Source organism: Marmota marmota, unplaced genomic scaffold (genome assembly GCF_001458135.2).
Source record: "Marmota marmota marmota unplaced genomic scaffold, marMar, whole genome shotgun sequence".
NCBI classification, from domain to species: Eukaryota; Metazoa; Chordata; class Mammalia; order Rodentia; family Sciuridae; genus Marmota; species Marmota marmota.
The window spans coordinates 4,624,239-4,641,832 of record NW_026000075.1 but is presented as its reverse complement, the minus strand read 5'-3'; positions in this window follow the sequence as shown (position 1 = coordinate 4,641,832).

The following is a 17,594-nucleotide window of genomic DNA, read 5'->3' as shown; positions in this document are numbered from 1 at the left end:
AGTGAACTGGCATTATAATTCAAGCTTATCTGCTCAAAGGCTAATAATTTCACACCTTATATGATTCTTTTCAACAATGCCTATCTTTTAACTAAAATAATCAATCCTTTACCACAAAGATGACCTAAGTTATTGATATTCAATTTCACATCTTAAAAGGAATTTAACACACACACACACACACACACAATCACATACACACACACTCACACACATACGTGTTTGTCTCTCAGCTTGTCTGACAAATGAACCTCTTGACCACTTGAATGCTTCTTTAGTCTCAAACCTGCAGATCTCACAGAATGAGCAGTGATGGACATTGAGATCATTTACCACCCAATATCTGCAGAACACTAGCATCAAATAGGCAGCTTGGGACATCAGGAAGTCTGACAATGGTTAAACCACACCCCAACCCTAGGTCGGGGGTTTAGGGGCATGAATCTTCTACCTGTAGATATGCTACAAGGTGAAGAATCATTGTTATCCAGGTCCTATCATATGCCAGAAACTGTGTTAAGTATTTAACAGGCATTGCTTAGTCCTCTCCCAAATGAGGAAGACACCTACTCTCCTTCCCATTTCAGATATCAAGCAATGGGCATATATTTTGCTCGGGACTGAGTAAGTGGTAAAGACCTAACTAAAACTTCAGCAATGTGATTTAATCAGCCCATAGTTAGAGAAACTTGAACCTACAATCTTAGGGTTACACTGTTGAATTAACTCTTCATATTTTTTGAGGACAGAATTGTCTTTAGATCTTGGTGAATACCAAGTGTCATTGGATATGTCCATTAGTCACCGAATTCATCCCAATCTTAGCAGAACCTGATCTGCACAACAAATCTGCTTCCAAACTCTGCTGTTTCTGCTATATCATGATCCTAGCTCATAACACTTGTCTCTGCTATAGATATAGAGGAGAGTTCGGAGTTATAAAAGTCAATGGAGCCATACAGAGTACGTGCTCAAGTTCCTCCATCACAGCTTCTTAAACTTAGCAAGTTGTTTTCATCAAGGAGTAGAATTAATGGCTGCACCTTAAGAATATTTTTATTTTACTTCAGAAACTATAATTCCTTGCTTGTTAATTAGAAAATAGTTTTGAGTACTTTGAGTTCAAGCTAGTTAAGAGCCTCCCATTGCCTAAAGTCTCCATTAAAATGGATCATACTGCCAATCATCTTTAACATCTAGAAATGAGCCTCACAGACTCATGGAAGTGTGTCTAGCTAAGAACTGGATAGCAGACAGCCATGGGCCCCACCATGATTAATGGTGCCAATATGAAGGCCCATGTCTGTCATTTGGGCAGTGTTTGAGATGATGGCATATTCCTCCTTTCAATTCTCACTTTCCTCTTAAGGAAGACTGCTCATTTGTATCTCTGAGGATGCTCCTAACAAGATGAATGTACCATCACACGTTTAAGGAGGGAGAAAAAAGGCAATAGCAGAAGTTCAAGGGGAAAGAAATGAAAGCTGAATCATCCCCAGTAATCTCCCAAATTTATATCCCTCAGTATCAAAAACTGAATTATCTCTATAAAAATTAGTTTAGAAAAACAACTTTTCACTTACAGCTGCACGGTAAAGAACCACATCACATTCATACAGTAAAAATTTTATTTTCAATCTAATGTGCCATTGGCAGTTTCCAACCAGAAGAAGCAATTTGCTAGTCTAGCCAATTACAATTTGTCCTTGGCTGAAGATGACAGCAAAGTCTGTGCCTCTGGTTCATTGAAAACATCAGAAAGATATCCCTAATACTCAGTCTGTTTCTCTGTGAAGTTAAGCATTAAGGAGGTGATTAAAATTCAGCTTAACTTTGGTACCAAATCAAAGGAAAGGCATTGCTATCTGATGATAGGGAAGGATTTTTAGAACTGTCCGAAGCAGCAATGGCATGCATTTAATTTCCAAGCATTGTAGATAATATTGAAGCTCAATGCCTCCACTTATACCCAGCAAGCCACTCTTCATTACCTGTGGGAACGGGGGTATTGAAGGTGCCCATACTTCTGCACACAGATTTATTTAAACTCGTAGCCCTGTCTTCATTGATACTTCTCTTACCAAAAGATGACCTTTGGCTGTGAATGAGAGGTCTGAGAAGGAATGACTCCTAATTATGCCACTGATTTCCTATGTCATGATCAGAAAATGAGTTTGCCTCTTTTTTTGCCCAATCTTTAATGTTAGAACACATCAGAGAGCTGATTTCTGAGGTTACTGTGATGACAGGATCAGATGAGAAAGCAGATTAGAGAACTTTGCTGTGTTAATAGGCTTCTAAAGATGAGTAAACTGGTGGCACCTGAATAATTATCCAAGGAAAACACTCCTTAAGTTGGTCTAATAATATTATATCAATGCAACACTGGATTATTAGTGTGAGGAAATGGAAGACATTGCTTGATAATTAAGCCTTTCCCATATCCTTGCCTTGAATTAATGTACAAGAAATTAAGCCTCAATCATTTCCTCTGATTCAAGCATCAGACAAAAGTCTTGGGGAGAGATAGGATTGGTCATTTTTTTAATTAATCTGAAAAAGCCTCATTAAGTATTCCACTCTGTTCCTGGTTCATTTGTGTTAGAGGCACAGATGAGTAAGACTGAGCTCCTGCCTCAAAAGGGTAAAGGGGACATTCCTGCTCTCCTGCCCCAGCCATTACTTGGCCCTCCTGGGGATATGCACACTCTCCATGAGCACGTGTACTACTGGCTCTCTGTGCTGATCCCTATGGGAACATGCTGTCTTCCTTTCTTTACCTAATTAACTCTTGCTCATCCTGGGGTTTTAGCTCTGTGTCTGGCACATGGCAATTGTTCAATAAGTACTACTGAATAAATGAACGTATAAACAAAAGGTCATGATACAAATGAAAAGTTCTCTGAGAAGAAGAGGCAAACAGCCTGGGGACAGTAAGATCATGGTAAGGCTGTGGAGGCAGGTTTCACCAAGGGTATTTGAAATGCACTTGGAAAGATCAGTAGGGAAAGAGGGTGAATAGGGACAATGTGAGAAGAGGGTGATAAAATAGTGAGAAAACATTAGTAAAAGTCATACGAAACAAACAGAACATCACTTGTAAAGGCATGAAGGGTATAGAGGAAAATGTAGCATTGGATAAAAGCAAGCTCAGGGTGGCTAAAACCTAGAACACATCAGGGACAGTGTTTGACCAGAAGTACTTTTGACCTGTATGTCAAAGGCCTTGGATACCATGGTTAAATGTTTTGATTTTTTTCCCAAGGTTACAGGAAGGCTCATAGGCAGGTGTATCAGTTAAGATTCATGGGCAAACTTAGCAAGTACAAACCAGTAACCACTCTAGATTAAAGAGGAAAAAAAATTTATTCAAATGTATGAAGTAGTTCAGAGACAGCCTATGAGGGACAGTGAGTTCAGACTTAGAGACTCTAGCAAACACCACCATCATCTCCACACAAGCAGAAGCAACCACAACAATGACCTGGGGCAAACATGGGCAAAACCTCCACTAGTGCTTCAAGAAAGCCATTTCTGTCACTCTCAACAGAAATGAGTTCCACATAGCACCTCCTTCCTCACATTGTTCTCTTTCAAATCAAAGTCTTACACACCTTCTGTTTGGCAAACCCAAGTCTAATGCAAGCACCATAGCTGTAAGGGAGACTGGGAATATGAGTTTCTAGCTTCTACCTGGGCAGGTAGGACCTATGATATGGTGAACTTCGAACACAGAAAAGATGTTCTAAGGAATCTAACGACCACAACTCATGGAAACTGTCTACTGTCATAAGGAAAACCATCACTGAATTTACATTATAGGAAGATTCTTTCAGCAGCATATTGGAAATGAACTGGAGAGGAAGAGAGTTGGTGGACAGAGAGATCACTGTGGAAGGTTTCAGCAAGAGACGAAAGGATCATGAACTTTAGTGTTGATAGTGAACACAGAACTAAGTGAATACAAAATAAGGATAGAAGATTCTAGGAAGCCAGGACTTGGTCTGTCTTTTCCATTTCTAGAACTCTAACAATTTCTTACATGTTGCATATTCTCAATCATTTTTTTTATTTTAGATTAAGTAGCAATTTGTGTATAGTATAATTTTCCTGATACATGAATTTTTGAAAATTGTGTACACCATGGTGTGATCACTCCTGCTGTTGAGGTAGGGAATAGCCCTATCATTGCAATATGTCCTTATAATTAAATCAGAAGTTCATTTTTTTCTACTGCTGAGTAGTATTCCATGGTATGAATATACCAAAGTTTATTCATGTCCAAATTGAAAGACATCAGGGTTATGACCAATTTGGGAGGTTACAGATCATTGATATTTTTGTGTAAACATAATTTTTTATGCATTTGTGTAAACACTTATGTGTAAGAAACCTGGGACATATGACAAGTGTATGTTTAACTTGTTAAGATGCGGAAAATCTGTTTCCAAGAGCAGTATGTTAGAGTTCCAGTTTCTCCACAGCCTTACGTTCAGTATTTTCATCTTGAAAGTCATTTACAACAGATGTCCAGTGGTAACTCATTGTGATTTTAATTGGCATTTCCCTAGTGATGCTGAACACTTTTTCTCCTTATTGTTTATTTTTAATGTATCTTTTGGAGGTAAGATGTTCAAATAGCATGCCCATTACTTTTTAATAAATCTCTCCTGAATTTATAAATAAATTGATACTAGAGATTTTATAAAAAATAAAATTACCTCCACCTGGTGTGGTTGGATATTGCTAATGGGAGTGCAGGGAAGAGGTTGAGGATGACACCAATCTTTATAGGTGAATGTTGATTAAAAGTTTGACTGAAGAACTTAGTAAGAATGTCCCGAAACAGCTGTTTCTACGACTTCCAACTAATTATTGTCATTCAGTAGTTTGTACCCGAATCTAAAATGCATGAAACTACATAGCTTAATGAGGTTCCCCTGAGATTATTTTGCACTGGTTTTTACATGCTTCTTATAATAAATAAATAAATCTCAACAGTAAAATCCACATCATTACTCAACAACCCCTGGCAGTGGCTCAGTGTTTAAAAGAGTACTAAATAAAATAATCAGAAGAAAAAATGAATAGGAAACCGAGAGCTGTAGCCCCTACAGTGAAGAATCCTGAAAAGCTAGGTGAGGAGATCATACACTGCATATGTCGTATACTTTGCTACCTTCTGAGTCATCAAAGACCAAAGGTTCCTGGATAGGGAGGGTGGCTGGTAGCTGATGGAGGGAGGATTGCTTTCTCTACCTGGGACTTCCAGATTGTCAAAATAACACTGGGTTACATCTGAGCAAAGACGAACCAACCCTCCACTGGGCCTCCTGCTGCAGGTGGGATGAAGACTTCAGCACGGCCAGAACAGTTGACAGCCAGGAGAAGCAGAGCCAGAGAGTGAAATGGGCCTGCCAGAGAGGGATGCTTCGTGAAAGATCAAACAATCCTGGTCTGTGGTGCAAACAGGTATGATAGACCACTGGACAACAGGGCCCCCTGAGAGAAGAAAAACAAGTATGGAATAGGCCCCCAGCATTACTCTAAAGAAAGAGCATTCATTTAAAAAAATCCTCCACCCCTTGAATCAGCCAAAGCAAGGTGATGAGAAGGCCAGTGGGTGTGGGTTTTCAACATCTTCAACTGGTTCTTCCTCTGGGGGAAAAGAAAAGTGTGGGGACCTCAAAGGTCATTGATTTCACTTCCGACTTCCTCAATAGTACTAGCAATCCAAGATCATAAAAGTTTATGACTCTCGCATACACAGGAAGCCATTTGTGACATCATGAACTAGAAGCTGGGTCTGGTGTTTTGCTACTCAGCCTCTGTAGGGAAATCTGTAAGCTGGGAAGAAGGCGGCCCCAGCACAGGTCTGTGACTGGACCCTTCCTAAAATTTTGCACAGGATTCCTGATGAGACTTTGGCTTTACCTCAACCCATCACAGCTACCAAAAAATAAACAATTTATCAGAAAACTCATCATGTAGTACTTTTTAAAATGTATTTTGAACTTAATATGAAGAGCACTCTATTCAGGGCTAAGGTAGGGTAACAGGAGGAAAAATAAAAGAAGAAACAGAATTAATAGAATAGAATCTTTATAGCAGGGTCTGATAGAAATGACTGTATTTGGTCCCCAGATTTGCCACATGTTAGTTCATGACCTTGGACAAATTATTTAATACTCCTGAGGTTCAGTCAGTTTGTTTCTAAAACAGATATAGCAGTGTTTTCCCATTAGGGCTGTTGTTTAATCACTTCTCCAAATCTCCAGGATTATGCACATCCTGGAACATATAACCTGGGCATAAAATCAGACACAGGAGAGACAAAGTCCCATCTTCTCACAGCATCCACTTTTTCTATATTAAATAATTTGATTATTTTTCATATATTAAAATAAAGGCATAGATAATGGATAAGAATGCAAAACTCAGAAGTATTTTTTTTTTCAAACTACAGGATTTCCAAAGGTTTGGTGGTTGTAGCAATTTCCTTTGCTGTGACTCAAAAATATTTTCTCTCCTACAAAAGAAAATAAACAAAAGAAACAGAAACTACACATGCCTGTAAAGTGATGGTGTTTGTTTTGTTTTGTTTTGTTGGTTTTTTTTGGTGAAAAGAATTTGGGGAAAGGAAGCAGTCTTCTTGGCATCAGTACAGTTTCTTTCCTCCTTCTGTCAAGTTGTCTCTAAGGTGGGAAGCTAGATGTACATGCCTGACACACCATGAAGGAAATATAAAACAATGAATTAAAATTTGCAAAATAATAGAACACAAAGAGAGTCACAGATCATAAGGGAGACAGAAGGCAGGTAGGTGAGTTGGGGCCACCTTAAGCTGAGATACAGGTCTGATGAGTTTCTAAACTGTTCTGGGAATAAATCAGGGACAGGAATCCCCAGAGGAAAGCCCGTACTTGGTCTGGGCTAGTTCACAGAAGAAATGACAGTTTAAAAATCTACAACAGTCCCCTGTTCCTGAGAGGGCAGTTTTAACATTCACAAGGGCTTGTCCCTGGACTAGACAACTGCCCACGGTTATTCCTCTTCAGTAAATCAGAGCCATCAATTACCGCCTCCTAGTGCAGCTGGTCCAAGGACTGCAGCACAGCAGGGCTGAAAGGGAAAATCACAGGCTGTGGACGGCTCCTTTTGGAGTTGCTTGCTGCAAATGGTGGCATCAGTTGACTGCTAGGTACACCGTTTGATTGCTACCCCCATGCTGAGTTCAGACCCCAACCAAGTGCTATCTAGAACCTGCCATTCATCACTTGAATACATACATCTCAACCTCCAAGACTGTGCACAGCCTTTGTGCGGGTATGGAAACCAATGATTGCCTTGACCTGTCACTGGTTCCATAGTAGCTGAAGCTTCAGTCCCTGTGCACTGTTCTTGCTCTCTTGGTTTTAATGATGTCACTTACACAGATAGGTATATCTGACCAAATCAAATCAGAGTTCTTCTACAGGCCACAGAGAATTCAGATTAAGCTGGCATTCTTTTTTTTTTTTTTGAGAATTTTTAATATTTATTTTTTAGTTATTGGCGGACACAACATCTTTGTTTGTATGTGGTGCTGAGGATCGAACCCGGGCCGCACACAGGCCAGGCGAGCGCGCTACCGCTTGAGCCACATCCCCAGCCCTAAGCTGGCATTCTTATAAGAGAAATGCAAAGTGTAAATTTTTAAAAAATATTTTTAGGTGTAGATGGACACCTTTATTTATGTATCTTTATGTGGTATTGAGGATCGAACCCAGTGCCTCACATGTGCTAGGCAAGTGCTGTACCACTATGCCACTGAGCCCAAAGTAGAAATTTTAAAAAATAATAGCTTTTGAGCAGAGGTTCAAATTATTTACAAACAGTGATAGTTTTTTAGAGGCTTTTTGTTCATATAATAACTATTGATCACTACTTTGAACTAGGCACTGATCTCTACCCCAACGCTATTTGCTAGTTGTGCATATGGATTGAACTTAAAAAAGTAACAAGCAAGTAAGCAATGCAAGCTTATTTTTAAAAAATGGTTCAAAAATACTTGATAAAAAGAAAAGCAAATATATTTCCTATGGCCGCTGCTCCATTTCCACTAAGAGTAATCCATTTAATTCTCCAGTGATTTTTCTCTCTGCATGCTGTGTGTATGCATGTAGGGGAGTGTGGGTGTGTGTATTTAAACAGACTGATAAGTAGTGTTATTTGCTTTAACTAACGTTAGACTATGTGTACAGCTTTTCAACACTTTTTCATCAATAACATAACATGGACATTCATCCATGAATCATATATATCATTCAACAGCTATAAAAATGTTACACTTCAATTCCATAATTCCCTCAATAATGCATATTTAGGATGTTCCCAATTTTTCTGTAAAACAAGAAGCCATCCATGCACACTCTTGTATTTATATCCTGTGTACATACATATGTAACTCTGATGGATGATTGCTAGAAATAAAACTGTTAAGGCAATGAGAATACATAATTTAAAATGTACATATATAGTAATGAATTGTTTCTCCAAATGGTTTACCAACCTACGCTCTGACCAAGACTGTATGGGAAGTCTCAACTTCACACACTCATATCAACATTGGATTTTATCAATTTTAATTTTTTTAAAAAAAAATAATCGCTTAAGAAGCATTTTTGTTGTCTTACATAACATTTCCCACACACAATTGGAGCTGATCATTCTTTCACTTGTAGGTTATTTTTATGTGCATTGTATAAATTGCTAATCCATATTATTTACTTAGCTCTTTCTCCAGGCTGAGCTCCAGAGGACAGAGATTTATATTTTCATATTTATTTGTTGGAGATTTCATAAAGTAGAGATTTGTGCACTTGTCTCCCATATGTCTTTTGCAAGTTAATTTTTCCCTCATTTTTTGCTTTATCCTGTCTTGTTCTGTCTTCCCTGATACATACTTTTTCGATAATGCCTGTTCAGCCTTGGCTGTGTGTTCTTAATTAAAAACAAAGCATTTAAATACTGATTAGAAGCTCTGGATGTAAAAAATGACACTTTAATAGTCATTAGAAAGATGACTCTTCCTTTGGGACCCCCAAAATATCAGTATCTGGAGGTCTTTTCCTTGAAACAGTCCTATCTTTCCAGAGAACAGTGTGTCTTTGCCTGAGAGAATTGGTGAAGTGGAAACTTTTTTTCACCTGTCAGAGGAAGTGAGCTTGGGATTTCATTTTTTGATACTCTTAATCTAATTCCCCTGCATTCGGGTCTCTGATCAAATTTCTACAAAAGATAAGCCCACCACCTCCTGTGAAAGTGGGGAAGGGCATTCACCTGGCTGTGGGTTAGAGGTGAGGACCTGCAGGGTCTGACTGTACGTTTAAAGCCTATCGATCAAATGTGCAGGTTGCAGTCACCACACTTTTAACTCTGCATGGTCCCCGGTGCCTCCACTCCTGAATCATCCTAACATTTTTCAAGATGAATAAGTGTGCTTGTCACTGGCATCTCACCCTGAAAGTCCTTTGGATTTTACCATTCTTCCCGCTATCTGCTTTCCATCATCTAAACTATTAAAATCTAATGTCCACTATTATTTCCTCTGTTTTATTTGTCCTTATGGGTTTATATTTTGTGAGATCTTTCATATTGTTCTAGTGGAATAAAGGAAAGAAAGAAGATAAAGTACTGTGCATACACTTCCCTAAGTCTTTCCCATGACTTATCTCAAATGCAAATATTCCTAGGTCTGTCTGTCCAGCAGAAATCATTGGCAATTCTCTCTTTAGTTTTATCGTGTTCATTTATGTCACAAATGTTGCCAGCCAATTGTTGAAATGGGCAGAGAAATGTGGGAACCAATAGGAAAGGCTTTGAATCAGGAAACAGTTTTCAGTCTTGATTCTGACATTAATCAAGCTCATTTTCTTGAGAAAATCCCTCCATCTTTTAGAGCATTGGTTCTTCATCAGTAAAATGGGGGGGGGGATAATTATGCAAGTGCTAAGGTCTATTCTCATTTTAAAAGGTGACAGTTTCTTTGAATGAGAGATGTAGAGACCAACAGCAGGGCAGTTTTGGATATGGGGCATGTATGAAGGACAGAAGGATCTCCTGGGACACTGCAGGATTTAGGTCTTTGTCTCACAAAAGCAAAATAGTGCAGCAGAATTGAGGAATTTGGAATCAGAAAGCCCATGTTCCAATGCCAGTGCACAGCCTACAGTGGTGTAATTCCCGAAAGCTTCATTTTCTTCACTTTTAAAATGTGATTTTGTAACACTTAGCTTATAAGGTGCTGTGTTTTTCTGTTTTTAATGCACCCTTCTTAATTGCCATTTGGAATTTCCCCCACAGATACCACTTTCTGGCACATTCTTAACATTCTGAAATGCATGATTGCCTCTGGATACAAAGAAACCCAAAGTAACTCAGGGTGGGGATATGGCTATGAGGTATGCTGGGATTGTTAAAATGACTGTGCTTCTGGAAATGTTGTTCAGGACGTGTGGTGTGAGGGGTCATACATCAGTGATGTCAGAGCTAAAGCTCTGGAGCTGCTCTGTGAAGGTCAGCAGCTACTTGTGGTCCCCCTGGGTGGTGTACTGTCAGCAATATAAAGTTCAGCTTAGTGAGTGGAGCAAAAGCCCAGAGGAACAGATAATGCATGATTCTTGAAGTCAGGCAGCAGAAGGGTGAGTAGACCATGCTACCCTCAATTGAGAGTAGTGGACTGGTCCTGCTCCCAATCTGGTGACTAGGGGGTACAAAGTTAATCTCTGAAGAGAAAGATTAAGTCTGAAAACCAGGTCTCAGCCAAGTGGGTTGAGGCTATGAGGACAGAGTTGAGGTCATGGTTGGAACCAGAAAACCCAATGAAAAAATACTGAGGGGGAGGGCCAGCTAATTAGGGTGGACTCACATGACTTTGCCAAAAGACTATGGCACAATGAGGGAGTATGTGGGTTCTCGTCTTTTCTTTTCATATAGTCATGCAACCAAGACCAAAGCCAGATTCTTTACACTGCCATGCACTGTCTTCCCTGTTCTGGAGTAGTCTAAGAGTTGTGCAGATAGAGACCCCAGGTGAGCTGGGCTTGAGGAAGCAAAGGACAGGTACACCCATGTTGACTTTGCTGCTCAAACAGAGCAGAGGAAACAGTTAATGTCATTTTATCAGAAAGTGAGAAGGATCCCTGAGAAATGGGTGTGGGCTCTTATAGGTGTTGTACACTGGACTTCAAAGAACGAGATTATTCAGAGATGACAGCTTCATGCTTTCTCTTTGCCTGGCAATTTTCTTCTCCAAAAGAAGTTTCACTGGAAGAAGAAAACAGCTGGATGGTTACATTGAATATAGAAATTTAAATATATGAATTCAGAGAACTTCTTGGAAGAGTGTGATCCCCAGCATGCAAATCACTGGGACTGAGCATAGAAGTAGCCAGTCTGCCTAGAACATCATCAGTGACTCTAAATGTTTGGTTTGCTGAGCACCAGGTTTTATATGCAAACAGGAAAGAGGAAATATTTAGAAAAGAAATTTTCTTCTAATGTTGGTAATTAAGTTTATTAACATTCCCAAAGTTCATTTAAAAATGAAATTTCAAAAGGGCTGCTTCTTTTTCAATTACTCAAACTGACAGACCCATTTTTGACATGTCATTTCTGATGGATTAGGCCAGTCAAATTGTATTAGATTATAAGTGTCACACAGCATGGCATTAGTAATGTCACTGAACAGGGCATACATATCAGTGACGAATGTACTAGAAAAGCCATTTTTAGGAAGACATGTGCATCTAAATATCTATTTCACATCTTTTGTTCTTTTTCTTGAACTTTATTTTCTCTCAGTTGTAATTTTTTTTATCTCTCTTGACCCCTCTAATGCATGTCCCATGAACTTGATCTGCACTATTTTGTCCATTTCCCAGAAAGAATTGATTAGTGAAAAACCTTTTGTCCCAACTTACCTTGCACAGGTGCAATGTGAACACTGCAGGAGAAGTGCAGGGCTTCACTTACTGAAACTAAACAAGTACCCAAATAGTATGACTGAGAATTCAGGGCTCTTACTGCTAAACCTATTTCACTTGAAGTTTCATCCCTTTAATAAACAGCAAAAATGGAGTTAACAATCTTTAAAAAAAAAAAAAAAAACTAATGTATATCATAGGGCAAGTCACTGAGTCAAAAACCAAAGAACCAAAAGATCTCCTGAGAAAAACACATTGGGGATAAGTTACTATCATTGGGACTCCACGATTTGGGGGGTCTTATGTTTTCTGCCCTGTGTGCTAATTCTAAGGAGACAGATCAGTGGGCCTAGTTGAGTATTTTCCTACCATACAGCTAGGAAAGAAAAGAATATGCTTGATCATTCCACCATGCTGCTCCTGGAAGGACAGGCGTTCCCAAAATGGAGGGAAGAGCTGTGTGATCTGCAACCCCTTCCCATCTCCACTCAAGGAGCTGGTTTGTACAAAGCCAGATCTGGGAAGTAGAGATAGATAGACAAGGTAAATAAAATTGTGTGCTAGAACTTCAGTAGTGTTGGGTCTCACATGAAATCAAGTGTGGTAAACCCAATGGTGAAAGTACTGATGATAACAGTACCCGACTGATAGGATACTAGTGATAGGAAAAGCTGTAAATGAATGCCAGGTCATAAATACCAATGTCACACAACCAGCCAGTATAGCAGAGGGCTTAAGCACATTGGCTTCAAGTTCAGAGAAACATGAGCTAATGCCTATGTTATTGTTTGGATCTGGAATGTTCCATAAAGCCTCAGGTATTGAAAGCTTGGTCCCCAATGCAGCAACGTTCCCAACGGGCTTTTGGGAAGTGATTAGATCATCAGTGGATTAATTCATTGACAGATTAATAATTTGATGTCATTATTGGGAGTTGTTAAAAACTTTAAGAGATAGTACCTAGTTAGAAGAATTAGGTAACTGGGGGCACGTTCCTGATATACCTTCATGATATATCATGTCCCCAGCCCCTTCCTCCCTCTCTTCTTCCTGGCTGCTTTGCAATGAGCAGCTTTCTTCTGCTACACCCTTCTGCCGTGATGTTCTGCCTGACTTCAGACCCAAAACAGTGGAGCTGAACGATGAGCCAGGAACTGAGATCTTTGAAACCGTGAGTCAAAATAAATCTTGCCCTCTTTAAGGTGTTTTTATCATGGTGTTATGTTTTTTTGTTGTTGTTTGGTTTTTTGTTTTTAGAGATTGCAGCACCCACTACATCTGGAGATTGCCCCAAGACTGTTGGGTGGACATTACTTCACTATGACTTATTCCTCTCAGATGGTTATGCTCCATCTCTGCTATTATTATGGAAGTTATTCTACCCAAGGAGTACCATGTTCAGAAACCTCAGTAAGATGCTTTCATGGCCCAGTGTTGGACTACAAAATTTAAAAAAAAAAAAGGTTCCTTTTTTCCTTTCTACACTAAACCTGACTATCTCCATGCTAAGTGCAGTTCCCTCCTGACTATTACTACAGCTTTTAGGAGACTTTATGGAATGAAAATTTGACTGAGACAGGAAGAAGGGAAGACAATAAGAGTAAACAAGACCAAGAGCAACATGCGGGATGAAACTCTTGGAGAATGTACATATTTTCAGAAGTCATGAAAGAAGTTACACCCACCCAATAGCTTCTGCCCTCACACTGTCCTGAAGTGTCCAGCATACCATGCCCAGGACTCATTAATAGGTAAAAGGCACTGGAGGCACTCATCTTGTGGGATCATATACAAAATCGAAAAACATGCAGCTTCCTTGCTGCCCACTTTCAGTCTAAGAAGTCCAGAGAAGTGCTGAGTTCCTCAGCCCCAATTAGTTTCATCTGTTAGAATTCCACTTCTGCTGATTGGACAATTGCTAATAACTTTCTCTTCTCCAAAGGCCATTTAAGCCTTTAGAAGGTTGTACTTCTACCAGGTCAATACTAATTGGAGCTGGAGCTGACATCTGTAGATATTGAAGCAACAGACATCACATTGACTCCTGGTCTTCCTTCTGAGCTCACTCAGAAACATCTCTTTCCCTTGTGGCTAATAGCTCTCACCTTCTCTTCCTCTCTAAGACTGCTTATACAATTTAGCTCATTAATTGTATTATATAGTTCTGTAAAATATCGAGGGAGAAAGTTCATATTAAAGCTTGTGTAAAACCCAAAGAATATAAAGCATTGTTATTGGCAAAGGAGATACAATTATAGTGGCAGTGAAATCAACAGATAACATGTTTTTCATAGTACAGGGAGAGAGTATAATCTTAGGCTTTATGAAATTTTAATTAAATGAATATATAGGCTCAAATAATATATAGCAGACACAAGATTTACAGACTTTCAATTGATCTTGAGTGAATTTTCTATTCTTGAGATGCCAAAAACAGACATACTGGGCAGATGGGCTATCTCTGCAACACATTATGTTGATACTTTCAATTTATTTTATACCATACAGGAAAGATGAATCTAAAACTTCAATAGTGTGCCATATCCAAATAAGTATAGACTTACATAAATAATATATTTCAAATCATAAATATATTATTCCAAAAATAATACATTTCAAATTTATATTACATATTAAAAAAACACTCTAAAAATAAAAGCTTTTAGACCTCAGTATCTTAAAATATCCAGGATTTAACTTCTAACTGAAAGTCATAATGACTTGACATTTGGCCCCATTACTGATACCCTGTTTTCATAGGCTGTCTCTTTACTAAATCATAAAAATCAAAATCTGACAGCTATTACAGCTGGATGGGGGTCTATGGATGAGGATCAACTCATTACCAACAATAAAAATGAATTTACCCCAAGCTGATGTAGTGTACCTGAAATCTTACAATAAACTAATTCAAATAGTCATGAAAACAACTTAGCCTACAGAGCAACAAGAACTGCACTAGTGGTAATGAGGCTGCTACATGAAATTAATCTTGCTGTTCAAAAGTGAAAGAGACAGTCACATATCTGTTTCCAAATAGTATGGGGAGGCAGCCAGCACCTCGTTTGGGGGTTCTTCTTCCTGCCAAGGAGGGTGTAAGCCACCTGAGAAATTAAAGCCTTGAATAATTAGTAAAAAAAACAAAAGATAAAGTCAGAAGAGATCGTTTTTTAAAAGGAGAGCTCCTGATAGGTCCAGCCCACACAGAAACTGGAGGTGACCAATTAGCAAATGGCTCCGGTGGTTTAGTTAAGGGGGTACATCAAAGGCAGAGGTCAAGTTTCAAGGGTGGAGCCTTGCTTCATGACCTCTTGTAGTCAGCAGGTTGATTGGCATCTTGGCATCTCATACCCATCTCAGAGACCCTGTGTGACTACAGCAGGTCACACCATCTCTCGTGCTGTGTAGGACCAGACAGAGTGGAACTGAAATTCACATGTCACTGGGCATTCAACCAGAGAAAATGTCCACTGGAAGTTCTCAGACACCAGATTATCCTGTTCGCTAGGCTACGACACACAACACAGTCCACACACAGCCCATGGACGGCTCTCAACAAAATAGTGTTGTGAGAAGAGCATGTGGTTAATTGACTAAAGTTTTCACTTTGTCCCTAATAATTTGGCACCAAGAAGATAGCCCACCTGATATACCCTGCACCTGCAACAACACTTGCCTCAATTCAGAAAAAAAAAATTATTAAGTGACATATGAGGTCATGTGGAAGGTACCAAGTGACTAAGAATACTTGAGACTTCAGGGGATCAGTCTCATAGAATACAACAGACACATTCGCAAACCACCAGAGTATCAACTAAAGCAAGGAAGGTGATGATGGAAAGGAGAAAGGGGACAGCTACGGAGAGCCCATGATGCCACTGGAGCCAGCAACATGGTGGCCTTTGAGAGTAAGATCCAGGACTTAGAGGTGGAGGATGTGGGTCTGAGTCCAGGCCAGTCATGTACAGCACTGGTACCTCACTCAGCATCCCTGGGTCTCCTTGTGGTCAGCTGTAAAATGGAAATGGTAATCCTTTTTCACAATATTGCTACGTAATTGATATAATGTATGTCAAGCCAGTGTTAGTTGACTTTGAAGTGCAAGTAGTTGAGAGTCTGAAGTGGAATTTTTTGGTCATTTAAAACATTTAGTAATTATTTCTGTTTCCATTTTGAGAACAGTCTTAAGAAAGATCAGAAGGCCACTACAAATTTTGATGCTGAATAAACAAGTATATTTGGATGGCCTTTTGTTTATGATAAAAGAAAATATTCAAATGTAAAATGGAATTCTGTTCACTAATATAAATGTTATGACTTAGTTTTATAAGTACAAATGTCAGCAATTTGATGACATGAAAGTAAGATCTAGTATTATTTAACTTTGGGTATTTAATGCAACAGTATTTTTTTTTCTTTTATATGCCCACCCAACCTCTGCGTGTGTGTGTGTGTGTGTGTGTGTGTGTACACATTTTGTCTTAGTTGTAATTACAATGTTTATATTGTAAACATCGTAGTTATAACCAAGACAGTTATAATTAGCAATGTTTGCTCCTAAAACATTTTTAATTGCTTTTTAAATTATTTACACTTTTGATGTCACTTTGTATTGGAAGATTACTTTTTGATTCAATAAAGTCATAATTTTAAATGTTGGGGTCTCCTTGGTGATGAAAGTTAACCAAATTACTTCATATTTAGCTTACATAATATTGCACCAAAATTGAATTTAGATTTCCAGATATTTTACTTTAAAGGAACAACATGTGAGAGGGAACAGATAGTAATACAACTCAATTCATATGAGGTCCCCAGAAGAGTCAGATTTATAGACAGAAAGTAGAATATTGTTTATCAGGGGCTGGGGAATTGTTCAATGCGTAGAGTTTCTGTTTTCAGTAATGAAATGGAAGTGATTGGTAGTGATGGTTGATAAAGTGAATTATTTAATGCCACTGAATTGTACAATTAAAAGTGTAAAATGGTTAGAGTAATAAATTTTATATGTATTAAACCACAATAAAAAATATTTAGCTTTTTCAAACACTATTCATACCAGTCCCCTATTTCTAAATAATTCTGGTTTTTTGTTTGTTTGTTTGTTTGTTTGTTTTGTTTTTGATTGGATTGCAAATGTCAATTTATTAAGCGTAAAAGGAGGTATTAAAAATAAGAGAAAGTTAAAAATGAGAGTGGCATGTACAAAACTCTTTCAACCTTCAGAAACTTCTTTGAAGATTGCATAGAATATTGAAAACCTTAATACTTCACCCATGTATACCTGGCTTCAGAGAACAAACAATTTCAAAGAGAAGGAAAGGAACTAATAGCATTTACCGGCTAGGTGCTATATCAGATGCTTTTGTGACATTTTCTCATTATTTTCTCTACTGACTTTAAGTGTTATATTATTCCCATTTTACAGAAGAGGAAAGTAAGGCTCAGATTTTAACTGATAAGCCCACATTTATATTCCTAGTAATCTGTTATGCCTCTTAAATCAAGGCCCTCCCTAGATTATCACTTTGATTTTTGCTGATGTGTTCACAAATTTATATTTCATTCTTTTCCCATGTCTAAATGGCTGGTTGCACTGGCAATATTTCACATTCCTAGGTGATGAAC